A 12,054-nucleotide genomic window follows, 5' to 3' on the forward strand; every position below is an offset into this window, starting at 1 on the left:
GTTGGTATCATGGGCCATGTGTTGGCATCATGGGTTTTGAATATTCACATGTCTTGTGATTGTCTTTGTTGTTGAGGTGGTCTGCACTATTGTAAAACTAATAGGGTCCCACACACACACATACAAGTTGTCAACATTATAAACTCGACCTTTTTTTAAACCATATATGGAAGCATTACATCTTCATATTTCATTGTACTTCCAATAAACACCACCACCACCACCGTCCTCTTATGGTACTCTTAGTTAGTTTCACTTCAGTGCAATACCATGGTAATGATGGTGAGCATAATTGTCTATCTACTATTTTACAATACCATCATCATCATCTATCACTATAATTCACCAACACTGTCTTCAGCAGCCATTGTCATTTAATCTAGTACCATAACCGTATCTACTACTACCACCACTGTTAGTATCGTCTTCATCGCCTTACTGTCAATGTACCATCTCAGTCACTGGCAGTCGATTGAAAACGATCGATCGACAATGATAATGTTGACGATAATCACGCTCATCTCAAATTTCCACCACCACCATCATCAAAATCATCATCTCCCATCAATGTTATTCATCATCATCGGATGCTTGCTGCACTGAATCTCAGTGCCGTGTTGTGGGCAACAACACAGCCTGTGACACAACAACAATAGATGTGCTGTTTTAAAATATCTATATTCTGTTAATGTATAAATCTGGGTTTTTGCTGGTGGCTGGAGGAGATTGTGGCATTCTGCTGCTGTACTTGCAGCACATGCTTAGAGAGAGGGGTTGGGGAGTCTAAATATAGTTAACTCGCATTAATTCAATAAGCACTGTAGTATTGTAAGTTGAACATTGCTACACATCCCGTGTGTGTATCTGCATGTATGCAACTTCACGCCCACGGCCAACACCAGTGACGATTAATTGAATCTATCCCAGACCTCCCCCTAGGTCGACTCAGCCTAAAATTAGTACCTGGCGTTGCGGTGTTGTAGTAAACATCGCCACTGGGGGAGACAAAGGCGGCCGGGCGTGGTGCTGTACACCCACCCCCTCGTGTGCCTTTATAGGTGCTACTCACTAACAGCACTTGCCCCTACAGCCTGTTACAGGCTACACGGGGGATCTTTGTCTTTATTGTATGTCTGTAGGTGCTCGCTAACAGCACTTGCCCCTACGCCTGTTACAGGCTACACGGGGGATCTTTGTCTTTATTGTATGTCTGTAGGTGCTCGCTAACAGCACTTGCCCCTACAGCCTGTTACAGGCTACACGGGGGATCTTTGTTTTTATTGTATGTCTGTAGGGGCTTGCTGACAGCACTTGCCCCTACAGCCTGTTACAGGCTACACGGGTGATCTTTGTTTTTATTGTATGTCTGTAGGGGCTTGCTGACAGCACTTGCCCCTACAGCCTGTTACAGGCTACACGGGGGATCTTTGTTGTGTGTCTGTAGGTGCTTGCTGACAGCACTTGCCCCTACAGCCTGTTACAGGCTACACGGGGGATCTTCGTATTTGTGTATATGTACACAGTACAGTGCATGTGATTATCCTGTATATTGTGTGTGTGTGTGTGTACAGTACTGTATTTGTAAGCCCCTACGAACCCGGCGACCTGAGTTCCATTCATCCAGCCACGGCTAACGTCAGTGGCGTGCCCTATCAGAGCACCGCTGCTGGGTCGACTCATCGCCACCGGGGAGACAAAGGCGGCCGGGCGTGGTGCTGCTGACCACAGCACCACCACCACCACCGCCTTCCACACTCCCCCCTGCGTTGAACGCTAAGAACACTTGCCCCAAAAGTATATATTAGGCTATACGGGGGACCTTTGCATGTGTTTGTGTGATACAGCTCTGGTCACTCCACTGCTGGATGAAGTGGACGTGTACACAATCCATGTGTACCACAGTGCACTGCTGGAATTAATACATAGTGCTGCAGGGTACTGCATTGAGTGTTAACATAATGTCTAATTCTAGATTTGAAGCTTTCATGACTCTTAGTTCTTTCGGTAAAGTCATGTAGGTAAAAAATGAAATTAAAATTAATAAAGATAAATTTTTATTTTTTATTTTTATTAACATAATGTCTGTCATACACACTGTGTATTTGTAGTAGACTCGTGTTAAAGGGAAGCAATGTTCCGGGTGCTGTTCAAATGCTGCCTTGGTTTTAATTGGGATTTATTTTTAATACCTTTATACAGCAGTGCGCAATTTTAATATGTGCACGTCCAATATTGCACTGCTCTGATAAGTTCTGCCTTGGCGACATGGAGCTTCCAGGGGCCAACACGCAATATCTCCCATTCAAGAACATACTTGACACATACACGGCAAAATTGGACCTTTTTGCATGTATTAAAGTATGAGAATAGGTTTTCCCCTTTTTTCTGGCAACAAAGCAGGTGTTAAAATGTTAAAAACACCAAACTGAAACCTTTTACAAGGAATCATATCTGCATTAGCCCACAATACTTGTGGTCAGAATGCAAACAAAAACATACTCTGATAATAGATGCATTGTCTTTGAAACTGATTGGACCACACCAGAGACAGCTTTCTTTGAAGCCTAGTTTCAAAAGGTGTTAGACCTAACAAAACAGACCTAACAAAACAGGTGTTAGACCTAACACCTTTTGAGACTAGGCTAAAAAGAACGCTGTCTCTGGTGTGGACAAATCAGTTTCAAGGACAATGAATTTATTATCAGAGTATGTTTTTTAAAATTTGCATTCTGACCACAAGTATTGTGGTTAATGCAGACATAATCTCTTGTAAAAGGTTTCAGTTTGGTGTTTTAACATTTTAACACCTGTTTTGTTGCCAGAAAAAAAGGGGAAAACCTATTCTCATATTTTGATACTGGCAAAGGAGGTCCCATGATGTAGTATTAAAGTATACAAAAATAAGAATATGGTTTACCCCCTCTGGCAATGAACCAGGAGGGGTTAAGATATCCAAACGCCAAATAGAAACATTTTGCAAGGAATCATGTTCGCATTAACAACACGTACTTGTGGTGAACATGCAGACACACTTTATTGCAGACTTGATTGCTTATGCCTCAAAAGTACAGCAAATGGCTATTACTTTGCTTTTGTGACCAGGACAGTGGTATTTTGCAATTTACCTATTTTCAATGAGAAAACGTGGTGTGCATTTGTGGCATTCCTTCACATAAAGTCCTGGTCACAAAAGCAAAGTTTGTGGGGAATAATATCCATTTTCTATACTTTTGAGGCATAAGCAATTAGAAGATAACACAACCCAGGGACAAAAATCGTGTTACATAGTGGAACGTGTTTTTTTACATGTTCACCACAACTGCGTGTGTGGCTCATGCAGACTTGATTCCTTGCAAAAGGTTTCTATCTGTTGTTTGACCATGTTAACACCTCCTGTTTTATTGCCAGAAAGGGTAAAACGTATTCTCAGTTTTTCATACACACGGCAAGTCCGGTTTAATCATAACAAGTACCCAAATAAAATACCGTATCACACTGGGGCTCCCCCCCCCCCTTCTTTCACTAACACACGTTGACCAGCGCGGTGAAGTATGGTAAGAAAGAAAACAACAACAACCGTATTGGAGAGGCCCTTTTCCAACAAATTGAGTTAACAATAGGGCTGTCCGTACACAATTTCACAGGGAATGTTACGGGATGTACTGGGATGTAGTACATACCGGTGGTGGTGTAATGAAAACTAAAACTACATTTTTGTACGGTCTTATTGTCAATCGACTGCTGGATAAGGGATTTTCAATGTTGGGGGCAGGGGGGGCGAGTGGTGGTGGTTGCTTGACCATACTTTACCATGACCGTTTGGTGATGGCGTAAATAGAGGACAACATTGTGGCTTTGAAATGTGGATTTTGGAGAAAAGATTCAGCAACGATTAGGGTTGTTGCCATTGTTGGGGTGTTTGGGGGTCTTCTCACAAGTCTGTGTGGAATGATTTTTTTCATAAATTGTCGGTGCATTGCTCGACGCGGAAACAATCTCGAGATGCCCGCATTGGCCTTCGCTGTGGTCTCGATCATGTCATTTACAGCCACTGCGTACAATTCAAGTTACAACTCTGAACACACATTGACACATTCATATACCGCTGCCCCTTCGGCTCTTCGTCTTTCGTATGGCTTGATGTAGGTTGCAGAGGAACAACTTTACTATTTCATATTCGAGCGGTCAAGCCCAGATCACCGTGTCAGGAGCAGCGGCTGGAGTGTATCTTCATCGCTGTGGCGTCTCCTTCGTATCTGTGGATCGGGCATTGCGTGGTTATTCGTTGTACGGTCTGATCTGGATGATCATTAGTCCCACTGACTCAATGCAGCCCATTGCAGTACCGTATGTGCAGACATATATTGAACAGTAGTTTTAGAGACTGATGTACATTGCAGATTCAGTTATACCTCTTAGAAGACACAACCCATAAAACATGGTTAGGTTATTTTTGTACCAAGCTGCCAGACATGCGTGTGAAGCTTCATTAATGATATAAAAAAAGACTTTACAACCATGTTCAACCCCTGTTATGGAATGCTATTGATGTTACTTCATGAAGTTGAATACAGTACTGGGCAAGGAGAGATGTTTCTCCTGCTCATCACAGCGATTCAATGAATTGTCACGAGTTGGGGTCTCGATCTAGTTCAATACACGAATTTTTTTTAGTTGAACCATCTCTCGTTTGCCTCATTTGTATTGCGTCTGATTGTTTTGCTGTAACAACAAGTCATGAGTCACGAATAGTGGAATAGATTAGATATTAGACTGGGTGATTTTAAATGCTATCAGTAGTCCTGACATTAAAGGACTGTGGTACTCATGTCATAATGTGATCTTGTCATTATGTTCCGTGTGGCCAAAAACACATTCCTGCGGAGGGAGCTGGTAGGAACGTTGGGTTGCTCGGTCAATGGCCAGGGTCAACGGCGGCGTGGTGTATTCCGCAAATATGCCCGACTGTGAGGGCGGGCACAAGCCGGCGTGAGTAGGTTAAACGTTGAGTTTTATAAGGGCACCACGGGGTGACCAGCCCCTCCCCACCCTCCCCACCCAGCCCCTCCCCACCCACCCAGCCCCACCCCTCCCATTTTTTGATGCAGGACGGACGGACACAATAATCCCCTGTGGGCTGGTGTAACCATGAGGTTCCTACCAGTATAAGAATTTTAAATCAACGAATGCGTGCATCTGTACACATCCGATTAAAATGCGAAGTAGGCCTGGAAAGATTGGGCTTCATCCCAAAATTATGCCCAACCAGAAAACAAAGAAACTGAGTTTCGGTGGAGGTGGAAGTTTACCTCTATTGTTTAAGGGGCCTTCACACATACACAGTGGAGTCGGATTGCTTGTGCTGTGACATGCATTGTGTTGTCACATCCTCGATCTCTGGGGATGTAATTAACCATGTTGCGAGCTCCATTGATAGGACATTCATTGCGGGCTGTGCATCTGGACATTGTCCCGTGTTAAGTCTTGGCAGTAGATGCCACGGTTTTACGACATAGCAACACTTCAGAGCTTTGGTAGTCAGGCTACAACAATCCTTATAACACATTGCGAAAGCCCACAGAGACAATGAGTATGTGTTAATGGAGATCTTGGAAAGTGTTATTAAGTTTCTGTAACAAAAGGAAGCGTTTTGTTACCATGAGAAACAATGACGGTCTAAATTTCGATTTAAAGCTTTCGTGACTGCAGGGATTCATCTTCTTGGTTCTTTCGGTAAAGTCACGTAGAAGGGAAGTAATAAAATAATAAAAATAAAACATAATAAAATAATAATAAAATAATGTTTTATTTTTATTATTTTATTACTTCCCTTCTACGTGACTTTACCGAAAGAACCAAGAAAAATGACGGTCTATCCCAATTCGTGTGACACCTTGCAAAAACATGCATTATATTGTGGCAAAAGCAAATACTTGTTTTTATGAAGCGTGTGGTGGTGAGGGAGCGTAGTAAGCTTGATACGTTTATCTTGTTTTAAATGTTAAACCATCACAACAGGCTTTGTTGTGCGGACTACAAGCCAATGCAACTTTATTTGCTTTGATAATGTGCATCTGTCCTGAACTACCTCTCAAAAAGGAACGACTTTCCGTATCCGAATAACAATTTGCAAACACAACCACAGCTAACACGTTTTACTGTGGGAAATGTCTTCATCTCATGTGAGAACAGCACCCGCAGCTTTCTGTAGAAGTCGAACTGGAACAATCCTAGATTAACACTCCGATCCGATGACAAATAAGCCAGTTTTGATCTTCTTACAATTTGCGTTGATGCATAACACGCTTGTGCATGCCCACTGACGCTTATTAGGGCCGATGTAAACTCACGGTATTTAACGCTTGTGTGGTGGAGATTTAAACTGCATTTAACGGGGTGTGGACTGATTAGAGAAGGAGCCGACTATTGGTTTACCCTTTGCACCCTGACCCAAAGCCATGCCCTCTACCTAACCCCACGCTCACCACTCACCAGTTGGATAATGTACAGAATGTAAAGTCACCAGAGTTGTAAAATGAGCAACTTCACGTTTGCTCACCTTGAGTTTATTGCTCAACACTCCTTTTTATATATGTTTTGGTATGTCTCCAAATGTTATGCAAATTGATTATCAGCATCACATGAGATGAAGACATTTCCAGTTCAGAACTCTGGCAGTAAGGAACGTACAAATCATATTTTGTCAGAACATAGCCCCGGACATTGATGTTGCATAACCGGTTTTGAGATCCATTTGGCTGTGGCTTTATCCACACCCGGGTCACATCTTTCGTATAGCGCTGGGCAGAATGTCCATTGCATGTCAATCATCTTCATGTTCTTATACTCATGCTGAAATTGTACAAATGAAGCAAACATCCTCATTGAATAGGAAATATATTTCTTGCCATCGTGGTGACCAAGCTAAGACCATCATCTCACTGGACTTGAGATTCCAATTTAATCACAGGTGACCGCCCGATTCAAACGCTGGATCTCTCAGCAGTGGTGGATTAGACCTCCAACATGGTATTACAGTACCCCCCGTGTCGCCTTCCACCCAGCGCCCGCAATGTTATATTATCGTCGAGATTTCAGATAGAGCTAAGCGTTCAACCTCTCCATTGCCTCTCTGTACTGTCCTGTAAGAAAAGGCTGACACGTCACCTCTGTTGATGATGAATGTGAGTTTTTCTTTGTTAAGTTGAGTGGTCTTTATTTTACACGAGACAATTCCAAATATAACATTGCCGTTGGCTGCGGATTTGAATGCCCGGTACAATCCACCGCTTTACATGGAATTCAAATAATACCATGCATTGGTATTTCTGTTGGTGAATATAATCATCATTGTCCTTACTCTATCCACTGCTATATGAAGGCCTCCCCAAGCAATCAACATCTCTCTCGTGGCCTTGTGAAGCCAGATCTAAGCGCGATGGCGAGGTGGGATTGGCATCAGCGGCATTGGCTGCCATCACCTCTTTACTTTGACCTTGACGTCGATATTGGTTAAATGTCACCGGTTGTTTTGCAAGATTAAATCCATTCATTAACGCGCATCTCTTTACTGTACTGTGGATATATGCATTGCGCACAATCTACCGCTCTCAAATATATTTTTAGCCCTCTTTTCTGCACACGTCGCATTGACGCGCTATTGAGCGCTATATATTCATTCGCTGCAATGTCTCAGTGCGGTTTTTTTCTTCACCAAACTGTGCCAGGATTAAATGCGTGGCATAGCTCCAACAGATTTACAGTCGTTTTCCCAGCAGATTGATGATTCCGTGGCAGTGGAATAAATTGTCTCCTGCTTTCCGTGGCCAGAAAGGGCCAAGGTTGTGTGTGTGTGGAGCGGTGGTGTAGCGGTTAGCGCGCTGCGCTACGAAACTTGCGACCCAGGATCGATTCCCGCTCATGGCCGACACCAGTGACGATTATCTGAACCGCTCCTGGGCCTCCCCTAGGTCGACTCAGACTCAAATGAGTACCTGGTGTGGTGTATAAACATCGCCACTCGGGAGACAAAGGCGGTCGGGCGTGGTTGCTGGCCACCAACCCCCTCGTGTGCCGTGCCGGCCTTTATAGGTGCTCGCCAACAGCACTTGCCCCTACAGTCTGTTAAGTAGTTACATTGGGGAAACTAAGCGACATGTCTCGGACCGCGTTCGTGAACATAAGGCAGATCTGAAACACGGTAGAGACCAATACTTCGGCCGTGGCTGATCATTGTTTTAATGCGGTGGGCTCACGCGAAATTGATTTCTCTAAGACGAAGGTACCTTGCAAACCCACTGGCTATCAACAAAGATTCGTTCATGAAGCCATCCATATATACAGACATCGACACAATTTCAACCGAGAGGATGGGTACAAACTCAACAATCATTGGAAAGATGTAATCAACCAGTTTAAGTCATAACTGGCTATAATGTTTCCATTTTAGCACTGTCCATTGCTCACCAGTTTTTAACCCCTCACATTCACATAACCTTCTCCGCCCATGCTGCTGACACTTGGGCTACACCCATTTTAAACCTTCATCAACAGTTTGCCTTTAGAGGCTAACCCCTATTTTCTCTCCACCTAATGATGACCACTTGTGTTGCGATCGAAACGTAATTTTTTGTTATTTTTTAACCTATCTACGTGACTTTACCGAAAGACCTAAAGAACATGAATAGTATGTTAAGGCTCTATGTGGGGTTATTGTCTGGTGGAATGAAAGTGTAGTAGAATCCGGGGATCCGAGGTCGATTTCCGCTCGCAGACAACATTGGCCACAAATAAGTCCTGAGCCCACCCGAGGTCAACCCAGCCTTGAAGAGTACCTGCTGCGGTGTGTAAACATCAGCACTGGGGAGACAAAGATGGCCACGCGTAGGGCCCACAAACCACCCTTTCGTATGCCATGCCAGCCGAAATAGATGCTAGATAGATCTCCTAAAGAGACTCTATGGGGGGTCTTTGTCTTTGCTTTGTGTGTAGAGGAACAGTGAGCTAACAGCCCAATCGTTACTCATCAGAGAGCTGTCGAACATGACCCAGCTCATGGATACTCCCCCATGAAGGACTATTTACCCTAACTGCTGCACGTGTGTATATTCGCATGTCTGCTCCCTTGGTGCTATTTAAATGCTAGTCTGTTGTCTCTGCTTCTCGTGTTATGGATATTAGAATGCTTCGACCGTGTACAGTGTTGCAAAAGCTATATGCACATTATGTGGGTCTATCGGTAAGGTCACGTAGATAGGTTCAAAGAAAATAGCAAAAAGTTACAACAAACTACGACGTTTCGATCGCAACACAAGCAGTCGTCTTCAGGAAAAGAAAAAAAATATCTACGTGACTTTACCGAAAGACCCATAGAATATGAATTCCTGCAGTCACGAAAGCTTTAAGTCAAGATCTATATGCACACTTTCGTAATTGTGCAATACAGTTTTGATTCATACAACATCTAAATACAACTGCATGTGAAGACACTGCACAAAAAACAGTGCGACACGCGCATCACGTGGATGGTAACATATACTCTTTACGCTGCAGTATATATTTAACCAGGTGAGAATTTGAGAGGCCAGGATAGTCTCATTTTGGAAGGGTGACTTGGCTCATCAAAATAACAGAAGTGAAATACAGGACAGCAATCAAGCAAAATAGAAAGCGGAACCAGAACAAGTGGTGCCACGTGAGAAATATGATATCGCACACACGCTTATATAATTGTTACTTCATAAAGTCACTGCAGCACAAGTCTGTTTGGCCATGTTATTTATGAACCCATCACAGTATATTTACAAAATTAAGTTGCAGACTGTAGCACCAACACGGCGTGTTGCATCACGAGGGTAGTGCGATATTTCGCACCACCCTCGTGATTATGTACTGGTAGGGTTCTTGGGAGCTGATAGCTGGTATTAGTATAGTAATAGGTTTTTACCCTTTCAACTGGTACAAAAACTGACACCTTTATACAAGGCATCATGTTTGCAATAACCACAGCACAAGCAGTCAAAATGCAAACAAAAATAATCAACTCTGATGATGATAATGATATGCACTGTCCTTGAAGTTGATTGGTCCACACCCGAGACAGCTTTTCTTAGAGCCTAGTCTCCACTGGTGTTGGACCAGATGACGCCAAAAGGCATACAACTCAAAAACAGCGCACTATCAGAGTATTGAGAGCTCGGGGTAAGCATTTACACTGAGACCTCCTTTACCAGTGGCAAAATATAGTAATAGGTTTTTTACCCTTTCAACTTGTACAAAAACTGACACCTTTATACAAGGCATCATGTTTTTGTTTGCATTTTGACTGCTTGTGTTGTGGTTATTGCCAACATGATGCCTTGTATTAAGGTGTCAGTTTTTGTACCAGTTGAAAGGGTAAAAAGCTCTTACTATATTTTGCCACTGGTAAAGGAGGTCTCATAGCTGATATAAGCTTGTAAATCCAACACACCGTACGTACATCCTGTGTGCTGTGTCAAAGGCGGACGTGCAAAAAATCATACGTTGGCTTTCATTGCATCACAGGTGAACCCGCGACGAAGCAAAGCTTTGTAACCCATGCAATGCTGTTGTCAAGCCGGACCGTATAAGTGTTGCATCCTCAAGCAGGTTAAACGGTCTTCCTTACCCACTGTTGGAGTAGCTGCCGGGTCACTTACCCGTGGCGGTTAATCTCAAGATCACCTTGCGCTCACCTTGCTCTCCCCTTGAAGACAAATCTGCACGCCTGTGAAGTAATCCATCGCATCGATCCAGGTCGCCACTGTCCACTAAATTATTGAGAAAAATAAGGGCACGCGTGTTTCGACTCGGGGAAAGCCTCATGTTGTAACCAAACGGATAAGAGAGGGTCATAGCCACGGTGGTGATGATCTCTGTCGCGTGACAAATAGGAAATGTTGTTACGTGTGGGTTTGTTAATGTCGTGCAGTGAAGGCACAGCTGGATGCTGACTCATTTTGATGCTTTAAATGCACTATATACATGTTTTTAAGCACGAATGTTACCAAATTGACACTTTTTCATTCATATTCAATCATACAAATGTTAATCTATCAATATTTGTTACTTTTTAAGTGTTTTTTTTTCATCAATGGCCACTAATTGATAACTGCTCAAATGTCAATGAAAAACGTTTAGCAATTTTTCAGTTTAATAGGAAATCCAGAATCTCCAATGACAAGTCGGTCAATATTTTCCGTATCGTTCTCTACTTTCAAGAAGGGCCATGGCACACAGCCATGTGTAAAACTGTAAAATGTTTTCATTTTATGGCGGTGTTAATGTTGACTTTTTTTATTGACATCCACTCATGTGACCAGATTTATCAGCAACCATCAGTGTACGTGTGTATGTTGGACTTCTTTTGCACCGTACGTAGCCAAGCGTGCTAATCGGAGGTGCACACTAGAACACAAACGGCAGTTCTAAAGAAATGAGTTTACCGCATAGGATTGGCTTTCTGGTTAAGTATGGAATGTGGTTGCAGTGGCAGACAGTGCGAGACACGCCTGCTTGAATGTCACAACAATGTGTTCTGCACAGCCCTCCGATGTGTTTTCCGGTTGTTGGGCGTGATGTCGGACGTTTCGGCGTGCCCCCCCCCCCCTGCAGTTTCTGAAGCAGCTCCCATGCGCGTGGAGGCAGAAGTCGGACATGGTGCCGGACAACATGCAGTACAACCCGAAAACACATCGGAGAGCTATGCAGCATAACTGTGAAAATGTACGCGGTCGTAATATGTCCTGTAAATTAAGTCCATGGACCGCACATTTAAAATTGTTACTCTGTCATTAGGCGATCATCCTTTGAGTACTCTAAGTAACACTTCCCACGGTTACGTCATGTGTGTTGACTTGGCCCCATCAGACGATTGAATCTAATCGCTGTTGCTCAATAGCAAACAACAAAAGTTGTGCGGCCTAATTACGGACAAACATTGACAAATTGCCTCGGGGACCTTATCAAAACGTGTCAGTGCTTTGATGAAGAATAACAAAAAATATATCTCTGAGCATATGCCCACTTTCACAC

At 43.4% G+C, this 12,054-nt stretch overlaps 1 protein-coding gene across 4 annotated transcripts in view; it reads left to right on the forward strand.

Annotated features, from left to right (window-relative positions):
• LOC133350008 (RELT-like protein 1) overlaps nucleotides 1-12,054 on the forward strand; it is a 59,149-nt gene that overhangs the window by 1,358 nt on the left and 45,737 nt on the right. The gene's annotated exons all lie outside the window — the stretch shown is intronic.

Source organism: Lethenteron reissneri, chromosome 32, assembly GCF_015708825.2.
Source record: "Lethenteron reissneri isolate LAM-NWPU_2019-01 chromosome 32, ASM1570882v1, whole genome shotgun sequence".
NCBI classification, from domain to species: Eukaryota; Metazoa; Chordata; class Hyperoartia; order Petromyzontiformes; family Petromyzontidae; genus Lethenteron; species Lethenteron reissneri.